Source organism: Anabas testudineus, chromosome 3, assembly GCF_900324465.2.
Source record: "Anabas testudineus chromosome 3, fAnaTes1.2, whole genome shotgun sequence".
NCBI classification, from domain to species: Eukaryota; Metazoa; Chordata; class Actinopteri; order Anabantiformes; family Anabantidae; genus Anabas; species Anabas testudineus.
In genome coordinates this window covers 9,245,226-9,260,188 of record NC_046612.1, presented here as the reverse complement: position 1 = coordinate 9,260,188, position 14,963 = coordinate 9,245,226, and the positions used below count along the sequence as shown (strand labels likewise).

The 14,963-nt window shown below is 40.9% G+C and overlaps 1 protein-coding gene across 4 annotated transcripts in view; it reads left to right on the top strand.

The window, feature by feature from the left end:
- The first annotated feature begins 7,598 nt into the window (after window positions 1-7,598).
- The window catches only part of sox6 (SRY-box transcription factor 6), a 129,597-nt gene continuing 122,232 nt past the window's right edge, over window positions 7,599-14,963 (top strand). For 3 of the 4 annotated variants that reach the window (XM_026378349.1, XM_026378350.1, XM_026378351.1), the window contains exon 1: window positions 7,599-8,002. The gene's annotated coding sequence lies outside the window, so the exon portion shown is untranslated. Of the gene's footprint in view, window positions 8,003-8,116; window positions 8,356-14,963 lie in introns of those variants that run through there. The other variant, XM_026378348.1, reaches the window with a different exon arrangement.

The following is a 14,963-nucleotide window of genomic DNA, read 5'->3' as shown; positions in this document are numbered from 1 at the left end:
CTGACCTTTTGTCTTCATGCTTTAATCATGAGAATGTTGTTTGTGGCACAGTTGCTGCCTCGTAATTAACACAAGTGGCATTTGATTGTTACAGTTATGTGTCACTCCCTTAAAGAGAAACTGTCGAACTGCACACGAGAAACAGAGGTTTGCTAAAAAGCACACTGACACTCCTCAGCAATATTGGCAAACTGTTTTGTGGACTGACAAAACCTAGATTGAACTATTTGGAAAGAACACACAGCACTACATCTGGCATAAAAAGGTCACTGCGTGTCATCATGAAAACATCATCCCAATCATAAAGTATGGTGGAGGAAACATCCTGATTTGCTTTGCTGCATCAGGGCCTAGACAGCTTTCAGTGATTGGGGGGAAAATGAATTCCCAAGTGCACAAAAATGCTTTAGGATAATGTGAAAATGTCTGTGCAACAGCTGAAACTCTGTAGAAGTTGGGTGATTCAACAGGACAATGACCCAAAACACCAGAGCGTCCACAACAGAATGGCTTCAGAAAAATATTGAGAGCCCAGACCTCACATACGTTTTCTTGCCTCTGTAACTCGTCATTTTTCTGTCTTTTATGATAATAAATGTTTATTTTGGCCTTGATGCACAACTGAGCGGTGATACCAGTTCTAACTTTCAGTAGACATTTATTCACCTCGGAAACAACAGGTGACGAAATAAGTGTAAATGATCTGCAATTATAGCTCTTTTACACTCATTCACCCATTGTCACACACACACTTACCAATGGCAGACCTGAGTCAGAGGCAACTTGGGGTTCAGTATTTTGCCCAAGGACACTTCAACATGTGACAGGAGAAGCCAGGAATCGAACTACAAATCCCTTGATTGCTGGACGACTGCTCTACCTCCTTAGCCTCAGCCGCCCTGAGTTCCCTTGTCAAAGCAACTGCAGAAGCAGGAAACTGTTGCTTTATTCTTACTGATTAAGAAATCAGAATAAGAAAGGGAACTTTGACTAAAATGACTACTAATACACCAGCGTTTGGCTCTTTATTACATTGCACTGATGCATTTATTGACCGTATCTTTATTCTAATCATGTACAAAGGAATAGTACAAAACGTGCACTCATCATAGCTCTAAGATTCTCTTTGAACCTCCACATTGATTGCCTTGACCTATTAAACTTCGTTCTATTATTTGAAAAGGGAACCAAACTATGGCATGCTCAAAGGAGGTGAACTTTCAATACAAAAAAGGAGAGTCTTCTTGAAATGTTTCTTAAGTTCAAAGCTTTTTCCATCTCAAAAGGCATTTTTAATTCCGTGTATTTTCAACCAAGAAGGTGGATACTAATAACTGTGGATTCTGAAGTACAGAATTTATATCTTTAAATCATGAACTATGCTTCCATTGCAATTGTAAAATAAACCTGTGAGAAATACATTTATTGAATTTCTGATTCAAAAAGAAAAGAGTGGGTTTTTAAATGGAGGGTGTAACAGTGCTGTTATTAACAAATCTTACAGTTTTAAACACAAATAATATAATTGGGAGTGATTATTTATCACGGATCACTGTGGTGCTCATGCCGACAGGATGTGATATATACACTTTTAATGGAGACAGCACCCTCGCCTTCGTTTGCTCGCCCGCTAGTGAGCTGTTGTGCGGCGGCTCCCTCCCAAGTGACATCTTTATCTTTAATTGGAGAGTAATTACTTTCACTCGTCTGCATCGTGGTGTGCTTTCAAAACACCTGAGAGAGAGGATGCACCTCCCTCGGCAGCCGCATCCTCTCTGCCTCCCTCTCTCTCTCCTCCAGGATCGGGGACCCCACAGCTCCTGCTGGCCCTGGTGGCTAGAAGACCCATCGCATCCTCTGTTCTGCTTATTCTGCAATAAAATGGGATGTTTTTCCCTCCCCCTGCAAAAATTCACCCAAGACCCTCCACTGAGGATTGTGGCATTTCCATGTATTGACGTTTGGCTGGTGGTTCATGTACATTTGTTATTCTATGCTCTGGACTTCAAAGAGAATGAAAGACAGCCTATTATGCTAATTGGGTCCTGTTCTGTTAAACGCAATCAAGGCCTCCCGCATTAATCCTTTACTAAATACTTACTGGCTTCAGAGATGCTTTTTCAGTTGCAGAGAGACTGAGACACATACTGCTCAGTTTCCTGTCAGGGAGGTTTAGAAGGAGGTAGTTTTTGTACAAGTAAATAAAAGATAATAAGCAAGTAAAAGTAAATAAGATGGCTCATTTTAAATCACACAAAAAGTAAATGAGCTTCACGCCAGTGTTTATAGGCTTCGTAGAGTGGCATTGATCCGAGTCAGGCTTTAACTTTTGTTGCTTTTTTTTTTTTTGCCAGGTCTGTGGTTGAAAGGAAGAGCCTTTTGAGACCATGCTGAGGAGCCTGACCTTGTTCTCAAGTATGTATTGTTCACCGCACTGCACATTGCATTTGTAACATATTCACACTTTTTCCCCTGACAGGAGCAGAGAAAGGAGAAATCCTACACCGATTCCCAGTGATACCTATATTTCCATCACATAAATATTATTGTTACTTGCCGTGAATGTCTGAGGATTAGACTACATTGGAAACACAGCCGGGGCCTCCTTCCCCACACTGTGGGGATCCAGATTGTAGTCCAATTGTACAAACACAAAACCAAGGAAGCCGGTGCAATAGGTGCTTTGATTTCAAAATAGTATTTTATGCTGTTTTATCATTTTCAAGCTCCACATACGGTACATTTTTTAATATGTAAGAAATGCAATGGTGATTTGTTGAATAATTGAAGAGTTAGGAATCACTGAGTACTCTTCCCAATGTGCACACATGCTATAAAAAGAATAGAGAGAAAGCTGAATTACAGGCATGCTGCACTACATTAACCCAACTATTTACAGAGATTAAAACAATACATTTTGTGGAATCTTTTCTTTCAAAGCTATTCTGTTCAGGTATAGCTATTGTGGTGCAATTTGGGAGATGATAGGGGGAACATAAAACTGCTAAATATTGAATAATCCGTTTACCGACTTAATATATTAAACACAAAGAGAACACAATTCCTCCGACATAAATGATTAAGTGAGTGTTGAGAATGTGCTGTGTTACATTAAACAATGAATGAATCTCGTGTTCCTTAAACGGAAGGCTTTTTACAATACCTACAGTGAATTGGGCTTTTTGTACATAAAAGCAATTGCTTTGTAAATGAACAAATGCCCCTGGGCCTGCGCTTTAATCTAGCAGCTTGGTGCACACATACACACTGAACTAAGTCAAATTTACTACATCAAATGAAATGTGAAAAGGCTGTGAATGAACCATATCTTCAGCTCTGAGATGCATTGTAATGGTGATAAAATAAAGGAAATATTATATTCTCGTCTCTTACAATGCAAAACAATTACTTTGCACATATCTAGATGCAGAGCATTCATGAGTGCTACAGAGTCGATGTGTGTAGTATTGTTGGTCAGGCTGTGTGATGATGTCCCTGATAGCTATATAATTAGAATTGGCATGTTACACTCCTTATTTCAACATGATAAATCAGTGGCTGTCTGTTAACTTGAAAGGAAATATTAGATCCTGACTAAACTTTGATGAAATCCAGAGTTACAAGTAAGAGTTTTGGGTCAACTAATGAGAACAGAGCGTCCCACTTTGAAAGTCCAATTGGGAGAGAGACGATTTGCATGTATGCAAATAGTTTTTGAGTTAATTGCATAACTTGGCTTCAGTTATGACTAAGATGTGGTGGTTTTGGGGATGTTTGTCCTTTACGACCGGATGATGTCACTGACAGAATCGTCACCTTGGTGGCAGGTCAGGGTTGTTCACAGTTTATGGAGGTCATTTCCTGATCTTCTAAGAGTTAGACATTTATAGGTTTTTATAAAATACATGACGACATTTCAGGATAATGCTTGTGCATAGACAGTTTTTACTATTAAAAAATGCACATTTTAAACACTTGTTTTCACTGTCCATCCATACTTCTCACCATTTGGTTTAAGACTGGCTGTTGGCCTCACATGGAAAAGACAGCAAATTTAGCCACGTGTGTACAAATGAATCCCTGTAAACATCATTATTGTACTAACACAGAAGACAAAGGTGTGCCTGCTCATCTGCATCTCTTAAGTCAGGGTGCATAGCTCCAAATATCACAAATATAAGGATTATGATGTTTAATAACTAGTCAAATTACTATTATTTGTCATATTAAAAGTCCATGGTGAATATAAACATATCTGAATGCATGTGGCTGCATACAATTTATTTCAGCTATATTTTTATGGAGTTGTCAACAAATAAAAAGGTCACTTGTTTCCGTTAAATGCAAAATAGGGGGTTAAAATAAATACAATTTAAAGGTATTGTGTCCCGTCACAAGTTAGCTTTAATTGTCGTAATGTCATGCTCAAATGTTGATGTAGATCTTTTACAATATTCTTCTTTTACAGTATAGATAATTGTGACTCCTCGTTGACGATACCAATCACAGTAGTTCTGAGCTTGAATCAGCAGCACACCTTTCAAACCTGCTCTGGCTGCACTGTAATCAAAGCAGCCTGCCTCATCCTCATTCACTGACTGAATGGTGTGCTCTAATTAACCATGCAGAACAGGAGAAGAACACATGTTAATTTAATGTAACAAAAATGTTGATTTTCATGCACTCTCCTTTTCAAATATTTATGGGCTAGACTTGAATTTCTAGATGCATCAAAGACTCACAGGGTATGCAAATGTGTCTGCCTTACCCCCCAACAAGTTGGACTGTCTTTTACTCTTCATGCACTAACATCTGAGCTATAAAGAGGAAGCCATCGCAGTCACCTCTATAAAAATAGCAGCCTGTACTTGTGTTTTGAGAACTATCGTGGCACTTGCTGGCACCTGCTCGGCTGCACCCATAAGTAATCATCTCTCACAGGTTAAAGCCGGGTAATATGTTAAGAAAATCACTGAGTTGTGCCACTTTGCATCTTTTTTTTTTTTTTCCATTTCCTCTAATGCAGATCACATTGTCACGTTGAAAGCAGCAACAATGTCACTCAAAAGAAACAAACTCATGTGTTTGGAAGAAATAATTTTACTCCTAACATGCAATCGTTACAATGAACCCGTCTGAGTGCGCACCACAACACAGTGTTGACCACATGTCAACAAAATGTAAGCAGCAGAAGACACTGAGGTAGAGGGCTGGAGGTCAAATCGTTTGACTTTGTCTCTGCTTTCCGTCATCATGGTATTTGTGGGATGGATGGTGTCAGTGCAGGTGTTTCTCGCAGTATCCAAAAGGTGGCGCATGAGACACGTCAAACACACATTTCAGTCCCGGTGGTGAAAGGAAAAGTCCGCTTCTGTAGGAGCTGCTACACACACACACACACACACACACACACACACACACAGCAGATACGACGTATGATTCATCACGCGTGGATGTGAAAAACACTGTGTTGGACTGGTGCAAGAGTGTTTCGAAGTTTCCCATACAACGACATTTCCACTGTGTGAGAGTTTCTAGTTAATAAAGCAGGTGACATGTGATGTTCCTGCAGTTTCACACTGTTGAATCTCAGGAGTCGCACAAGTCGCAGAAGTCTAGAAAAAGTTTCTCTCCTGCAGGTAAGTCTGTCTGTCTGTCTGTCTGTCTGTCTGTCTGTCTGTCTTTCTTTCTTCCTTTCTCATCTCCAGCCCCGTGAAAACAAAGACAGAAAAAAACAAAACAAACAGGCTTCAACTTAAACTTTGCGCCTAAGAGGAAATGAAGTGATGCGCACGGCGCAGACGGTGCTGGACACGGGGGTGGATGCTCCTCGGCGGAGCTGTGGTGCGTTTGACTTCATCACGAAACAAAAAGAAAGAGGAAAGTGCGGCACACACGAGTCTGAGCTGATGTTGTAGATGAGTTGTGTAGACAACTCTCTCTCTCCCTCTCTCTCTCCCTCTCTCTGTCACTCTCTCTCCCTCTATGTGTCTTTCTCAGCTTCTCCTCCCTCTTTTACTTCTATGTGACTCTGCAGTTAACAATCTGAATTTCCTCCTGCTGTCTCCTCTCTTTGTAAGTAACTTTCTTCTTTCTATTTTGTGATACATGACACTGATCGTACTGCTGTGACACTGAGGGCAGCTTGGAGAACAGGCTGGTTGTGGATGGCTGTTGTGTTTGTTTTTCCCAAATGCTGCTGTTGATTTCTAGATTACAACTTCACCGTCGGTTGTTTCGCTCCTTTTGCTTCTTTTTTCTGAAATGTCTTGAGATCTATTGTGATTTATTTTGTGTGACTGACGTTTGGGGGCCTCCTCCAAGCTTGAGCTCATAATTTAAAGCGTACCCTCCATCACTGGAGATAAGTGTCTCGTTGTAAAAGCTGCGGTAATGGAAAGTGATCCTAACCTGTGGGTAGCCCGGGTCAGACGCTGGACGTTTGCTGTAAATGTCAGATGTCAAAGATCTTTTTCTCAGATCTTTTAAACATAATATAGGATTTAATTGAATTAATGACATCGGTCTGACATAATATTAAATTAGTTTACATGATCATACTGATTATTTCAGTTAAAGCTTCTAGTAGAAGTGTTAAAGAAGAAGAATTTTTACACTAAAAAAACAAAATTGAATAAATAAAATTAAGCTGTGAGAGTTAAAAGTTAGTGTGTTGATGGAAATGGACATTTTCTGTCGTATCCATGTTCAGACTACACGCTATTACAATTACAAATTATTTTCTATCTATAATCGGTGTGTTAACCTCATTGATCAGGCTCTCAACGCTGACCAGGTCAGGAAGGAAAGTCTTTTATTTTTCACCATATTTCTTTTTAAATATATTATCATTTAATTACCTAAAAACAAATAGATGGCATGAAAACAATAAAATAATAATACAACTCCTAGCACAAGGAAAATAATGTCAAACGTTGGATAAACTGTGAAAATAATCATTTCTAAATGTGGAAAAGCTGATGTGCACACTGCGACTTCCAGTTCATTTCATTTACAAATATCTGAAGAAGAAGAAGAAGAAGAAGCTGGAGACGTCTGGGTGGCGTGCACATCCAAATGTCTCACTTCTAACGCGAGTGGCTAAAAGAAAGAACAGGGAATCTCATTTTGACATATTTGAGGTGCTGACTTAATGTATGCAAATAAATCCTGTTGTATCACACAAGTCTCAACTAGTCCCTGAACTCTGCAGCTTCTGCAGCGTTTCTCTCACCTGCTCTCATATTATTTCACATCAGCTCAAGTCATTTTTTCACCCCTAAGGAAGCGGTGATTTTGAAACTGTTTCGGCGCGTTTGGAGAGGTTATATCTCCTCTAACGTAATTAATTAAAAACAAAGGAAAGGTGTATCGCTCCCAGGGGGGGAAAGTCGTGCTGAACTTTGCAGCTTGTAAGTGATGTTCATTTAAGTAAGCTAATTAAACGGACTAAACTGCGGGCAGCCATCCTCCACTTTTATTTCGCAACAAATCTCTCTCTCTCTCTCTCTCTCTCTCTCTCTCTCTCTCTCTCGCTCTCTCGCATCTCTTGTCTGGGAGGAGGAGGGGGAGTCCTGCCTCTTTGGCTTCCTCAGATCAATGCCCTGGCCACTCACTTTCTGATGTTGCACGACGGGAAATGCTTTGAATACTTGCGACATGGCTGCGCGCATTGATTGCCAAGATTGACAGCAGCTCTACCCATCGTCTTCTCTTGTCTGAGTGTGTGTGAGAGAAAGAGAGAGAGAGAGAGAGAGAGAGGGAGAGAGAGAGGGGAAGATAGAGAACAGATAGGCGGACAACAAAAGGTACTTGTAGTTTTGGACAGCTCAACTTAACAGAGAGTGTACAGGATCCCCTCATATGGCCCCGAGTGAGTAGACTGAAGTTTTCACTCAACAGATAGCGCAGAGATCCTTTTCTACAAAGTACAGCAGTCTAGTTGTCTTTACGCACGGGGAAAGGACGCGCACTTATCTTCTCCACGGCTCGGATCATCAAGGTAAACAACACGTTTGCTGTACTTTTCACCACGCTCTGTGTTGTCCTGATATTTCCTCACCTTGTCTTTTATTGCTCGCTCCTTCAAGCCGAGCGCGCTGTCGGTGAAATGTTCCGCTTGAAAACCTCCAGAAAGTAGCTCAAGTGTCGAGGCTTTCCACGTGTTCGCGTCTTTTGCGACCCGGGGAAAACGACTGTCAAACTTTAATTATTCGCGATTATTTGATGCGTCGCTTTCGGCCACACGCGAGACGAGAGCTGCGTTCAGCTGCGAGACGAGAGCGGAGGAGCGCAGCGCTCAGCGCCGAACTTCACCGCAACTAAAGTCCCAGCAGCCCGACGCGTCGCTTGAAGGTTTGCAATCACATTATTATTATTTGTATTTTCTTGTTGTTGTTGTTGTTGTTGTTGTTGTTTGTTTCAGCAGCGCGAAGCCGTGATAGCGGCGGACTCAGGCTGAACAGTGCGGCGCGGACTCCTGTCACCGTGAACCTTTTTTCACTAAACAACCTGGAAAACTGACGATTCGTGCCGAGCACTTAAACATTTCAAGTTTGCCGAGGCTTCGGTGTCTTGTGTTTACATGCCCCGTAACTTTCTTCTGCTGGTGGCAGTTTCACTTCTGTCCACACAGCGGTACCATTCATTGACAATGACGCGCGCCCTGGTAGGTTTCCTGTCTCAGCATGTGAGGTGGACAAGTTTATGTGAAGCTTTCGCCCAAGTCTCATTAGAAGCTACGTTTTCTACGTTTTATCCCTCAAACTGCACCAGGCTCCCACAAACTGTTGTCAGATATATATATTTTTTAATGTCAGCACCCGGGAGTTTCTGGCCCCAGTGTAGCCTGGGAATTTGCTCTTCCTTAACTTTCTCGGGAGGTCAGGGGAATTGACCTCTAAAGAATGCATAAGCCATAAATTAAATTCAACAATCGCAGGGCTTGTCCATTTAGAGAAGATGTACTTGAACAGACAGTTTTCCATTTAAGCCGAAAGCTGTGTAGCTCGGCACTCCGGACTCCACAGACAGACAGACACAAGTTCTCCAGTGAAAAGTGCAAGTAGAAGAGCTTAATACGGATTAATTCACGTCTTTTATCCGGTGGTTGTTGCGACACAATTACAACAAAATAACGAGCAGACATTTAAATGAAATAACTTTTGGTTAAATGTTTTTTTTTAGAAGCACAACAATAACAAAAACGATTTTATTAAGAGTCGAATTACTTATTTTTTCCTTACACTTTGAATTATACAATTTTTTTATGTTGCACAAACCTAATAATAAATTTCCTGCTTTATCAGAAACAGGGAAATATCACTGACAGATGAGGATATTGAACGCGTGTGTTGCGCGGACATGGCTCCTTCTTTTGAGATGTTTTCCAAAATTAGACACACTCCCTGTGAGCAACGAGGAGCCTCTGAAACTGCCGCGGGAGTCGTGATAACGTTTTAATAAGTTGTTTTAAAAAAAAATGTGAACTACTCACTTGTGTCTTTCTTTTTCCTCCATTTAACACTAATGACGCGCGTTTTGCCCAAACACACCTGTGGCTCATTAATGAAAACACCATTATCTGTGTTATAATACATTCTTGTCTAATTCTCTATGTTGAGAGACTCGTGTGCGGTGTCAGAGTAAAGTTTGTGTTGAGTTTGGAACAGTTGCTCTCACTGTAGCTGCGGACGTAGGTTTCCTCATAAGGTAAGACGGTCCAGGAGACCAAACGCATGTCTAAATGGCACATTTATAATTAGACTGCCCATTCAGCACATTGTCCTGACTGCTATACAGGGACACTCGGCTGTGTCTCTGTCTCTGTGAGAGTTTGTGTCTGACGGCTTGTGCAGCTCAGCGTGTCGAGAGAGGAACGAGTGAAAAGCGGCATTAGAGCCTTTTGATGCCAGGGAACCGCACTTGGCTCCTATTTAACATCTCTCTCTCTCGTATTTCTGCACAGGAGAACCACACCGGCATCTTAATTAATCCCCTTCTCCCTTTGTGCGCCTTCCTGCGATTGTTACGCACAAACATAAACGAGCGTTTTAATAAGTGGAGAAATTGTTACATGTTAATTCCTTCAATTAGTTTCTGCACTTTTCTTGCAGATGTGCTTTTCTCCCGCACTCATTAGAGCCGATTTAAACATTTAAGCAAGTTGCTGGTGATGCTTGTGAAATAATATCACAGTGATCAGGTTTCATCCTCACTGGCCTCGCGCATTTCTCTGTATTTTCAAGGACTAATCTGCGGGTGGATCTCGGGGTTGAGCATTTCCCACCTGGACTCAGCGTAACATTTAGACTCGCTGACGCTGGTGTGCCAGTAAGTTCAAAGATTTTAGGACTTTCGTTTTGGCATGAAGGGAGAAGCCACCGGGCTCACTTGTCTAAACACATCCTGCACTCTGTCCAAGTCCAGTTCCTCCCCTTGTTGTAGGAGCAACTCTGCTGCTGACAATCATTAGCTGTTCATCACAATCAGAAAAGATTTTACAGTTTGTTTTGTTGAGTGAAGGGAGAGATAATGTGAGCCCATCCTAAAAAAAATATGCCACCAGCTGAATTTCCTTTTAGCTGGAACTGTCCTTATCACCTACAGGTAGTGTTTGTTTAAACTGAGGTCTTGTGCCAGCAATTAGTGGGATCAAAGAAATAGCAGGAGAGAAAAAAGGAGAGGGGAAGTAGGGAGGAAAAAGGGTGGTGGGGGGGTGGTCTAAAGAGTCAGAAGGGAAGGGATGCACACAGAAATGTGCTTCATTTGATATCGTTTGAACGTTTTTCTATATTTTTCTCCATATGTACAAACTGATTATTCTTCAGGCTGATTTTCTGTTAACACACAAGGTGAATCTGATCTTTTTCACTTAACAACAACTTGTGGTGGGAATTTTATTCTCTGTTTAACTTAGTATGAAGTACTAGTCGGTGCTGTGTGTTAGTCATTGCAAAGTGTTTTTTTATTATTATTTTGTGTTAAAAAAAAAAAAGCAGCTGTTATTTATGGTTAAGCTACGCAGTGATGCAAATGAAAGTGCTGGTTTGTGTAGGTTTCATTTTACGGCCTTGCTCTTCTGCTTAACAGTTTTACCCGGAGTGTATTCCCCTGCCAAACAGAATTCTTTAATGATATTACAACCAATTCCAACTCATGACAAGCTGATTTCACAGTTGTTGGGGGAAAAAAAAACCAACATTTTTATTTAATTTTGCAATGGGAATATAAATAATTCTGATGTGTTGTCATTTGCAGACAGAGAAATGCTGCAGACAATATCTGTGATACTGTATGCAGATAATTTTGTAGTCATTCCAGTCAAGAGCTCCGTCAGTCTCCCCAGCCCTTGATATTTTACATTGTAAGGTGCAAAAGTCTTGCTATTTTATTATGCTGGCGTGTGTGTGTGAGCCCCTGTACGCTTTGGCATGCATGCATGAGTGATATTTTTCCCCTGAGATGCAGTGCGAGAATGTCTTCACTCTTGACACTGATAAACGCCGCTGTTTATTTTGATTTGAAACGTCAAAATTCAAAAAAGCCACTCCGTCTCTCGCAGCTCGATGTCATTTAGGCGGCGTAAGTGCGACCTTACACCTTGTGTTATCGTTCCATATATACTGTGTTCTGCAGAAAGACAGCTATTTTGTTCAAAGTGACAGGACACTGCGAGGATGTGAGGAGAGAGAGCAGGGCTATAGAGGTGGGGGGCTGCAGCTGAGGGATGCACAGGTACTAGCCTCCCTCTCTTCATGGTAGTGGAGGTAGCGGCTGAGACCTGATGATAAACAAGATGAGAAGAGGTAAACAACAGCAGGCCTGGTAAAGGTAGAGGAGGGGGGCAGCAGAAGGGTGGAGGACTGCAGGAGATAATAAATGTGGCAGCACATGTTGTGACATCTGTCTTTCTAAGTGTTATCTAATTTGCTGTAGAATATTTCAACAATGTTCAAAACTGATGGGAATATGCCACAGCAGATTTTTTTTTTCAAATTATTTTATTCAACAAGAAGTTTGTGACAAGTTGGTGACGAGTCACAGTCGGTCATAGTCTTAATTTTCTTTCACAGGACACTGTGGTTTGACGTTGCACAGTATTATTTCTGATGAATGCATGCATGACAGGGAGTCCTTGTCCATACAGCCAAGTAGCGTTTGGGTAGAGTAGAGCCGGTTTGCCAGACTGGGTCGTGGCTAAAAGGAAGTAAGTAGAGTGCAGACGCTTTCTCTTTAGATGAAATGAAATTGTGCTCACACATGAAGAAATTGAGACTTTTCTCTGTCTGCACCATTACCACTTCTCACAGAGGAGAAATACTGATGAAATCAATGGTCAACTGAGTCATTAGGAGCAGACAGTGGAGCATCACCTCCACTAAGTCACCGCTTTATATGAAAAGCTGCGAGAACACGGAGCCAGACAGATTAATGCGAGACCGCACTGAATACAACAGCTGTTTGAAAAAGTATCCCGAGCATTTAGATTTAATTTTCATCCAGCTTTTGCTGTTAATTTGCCACAATCTGATTGAGAGACTTTCTTAAGGTCATGTTTTTCCCTGAACAGCATAATGTCAAAGATTCATCTTAAGAACACCTCATTCTTTACTCCAAACAAATAGCACCTATATGTATGTGCGCCAACACTTACTGAGCAGTGACAAGGGCAGGGGCAAATTTTTTTCTGCTCTGTTAGATCTGCGTGTCCCTCTGGCTGCTGTAAGTGAACAGTATCGCTGACATTAAGGGATTACAGATGGAAAAAAAAAACAAAAAACAAAAACTAAATATGTGCATCTTTACAGGAAGTGTATAATTGTGCTAGTAACCTAAGTGGACTATTTTGATCTGTATCATTCACTCTCCCACTGAATATGTTTTTCTCAAAATAATTGGACATTTTCTTTTAGTCCATAGCATAGTTGTGCATAATTAACATTGACTTCAAAATGCAACAGCCCAGGCTATGGTAAGTAGCCTCTGTTGATTTTTTTTTTTAAATCACACATTAATATGTAGAATTAATTGAAAGGGCCTTGGTGGCCGTGTGTTCCTGACACAGGTCTGGGACTGTAATCAGGTGGAGGAATTAATCAGGCTCATTGTTTTTTATGAATCACATGAAGATTTGTACAGTGACTGTGTGAAGATGGTTGCCTTTATTTCCATATCAAAGAGACACATAGTGCAGCCGGGCAGTAATTAAAATGTGGTGGATTTTAGAGTCCCTGCACATGTACACACACACAAACACACACGCACACACACATTTTCTCTCTCACACACAGGCACGGGGGCGCAGGCACATGCAGCATGTGCATACACACACGCGCTCTCTCACACACGCGGCATATGGACGAAGGCTGGGAACTGTCAGGTTGTGTGAAAAGAGTGCAGGTGTTTGAAACTGAATTTTAAACAAACACTTATGTTGCTCCCATGTTCCATTTGCAGACATTTAGGTATACAATCCAAAGCTAGTCAAAAAAAAACTGTTTTCTTTTTTGTGGCAACCATGTTGTTAACTACAGAACTGTTTTTTAATATTATTTTTATTAGTCTATGTAGCTCCGTGTGACCTTGCTGCAGAAAGCTGACATTATTTAACAAAAACAGAAAAAGAATTTGTGATCTTCTACCCTGAGTGAATTCTGTCCTACTAGAATTGGAGAAACTCTGAAGACTCGAGATTGTGTCTTGTGAGTCAACAAGGGAAAAGAGATTAGTGTAATGTGGGCTTTTGCGCTGCTCACACACAAAAGCATCACAACAAGCCTTTTCCTTGTGATCCCCCCTCCCATTGTGTTTGGATCAGGCCTTCCCATGGGCAAACCATTGCCTTGGAAGAAGTGTTAAAGAACTCTGTGAAAATATCACTTGAGCCAACATGGGCAGCTGTGACAGTAAAAGTTTTCATATAAATATAATGTCAACGCAGACCTTAAAAACCTCACCCTCTAATAAGGGACATAATGAATTTGAATTTCTTGGCTCTTATGAATAACCCTGTTGCAGAAAAAGAAATCCATCAATTATTTCAGCATTTAGGGTTGAGCATGAGTCACAAGGCTGTAATCATTTACCATTTGTGAATGGAAATATAATTAATCCAGTTTTGCAAAGTTTACGTATGCCATAGTTTTCACTCCATTGTCTGTAAAAGCTGAACAATCAGACATTATCCAGCCGGTGGAAGCTGACAGCCAGCCTGCTATCTGCCAGCGTGATCTGACAGGAGATGTAAAATATGCTCCATAGTTATGATTAAGTCAGCCAATCTGGCTTCTGTACACTACAGATCAGCCTTTTGGATGCTGGGAACCGTTTTGTTGGCCCACAATCGTGGGCACCTTAGTTTTTTAGCGTGCACATTTGTGGGTGGTTGTATTTTGCCTGTTTTTGGAGTATGTGTACACACTCATGAGTAATATGTGCTTTTAATACATGATATTGTATGTTATATTCTTCAGCATCCTCTGAAATGACGCAGCCACTATGAGCACTTTCACTATAATGTGTCATTTCTGTCTACGAGGCAGAAGGCAGGTTCAAATATTTGGCTTCACTAGTTTGATTGACAAGTTTGAGTCAAACATAAATATGAAACCAAAGGCCTGACTTCATCAAGAAAATCCATCATGCAATTGCATAAATGCAAAAATGACCTGAGGCACCAATCGTGCATATTCAAACCTTTATTCAACTATAACTTGTTGGTTTCATTACATTTTTCAAGACAAGCCTCATAACAAAAACACACTAGCTCTTTCGCTGCTGCTAAATTTCAGCCTTTCTATATATTGTGTGTCAGCCCTCTTGGATGGAAACAAATACTGATTAACCACTTGCATCATGGAGCAGCTACTGTGACATCAAAAACAGGCAAGGAAGTTATGGAAAAGAAAGGACATATTGTGCCAAAAATCAGATTCCCAACAGTTTTTCCTGTGGAAAATGCT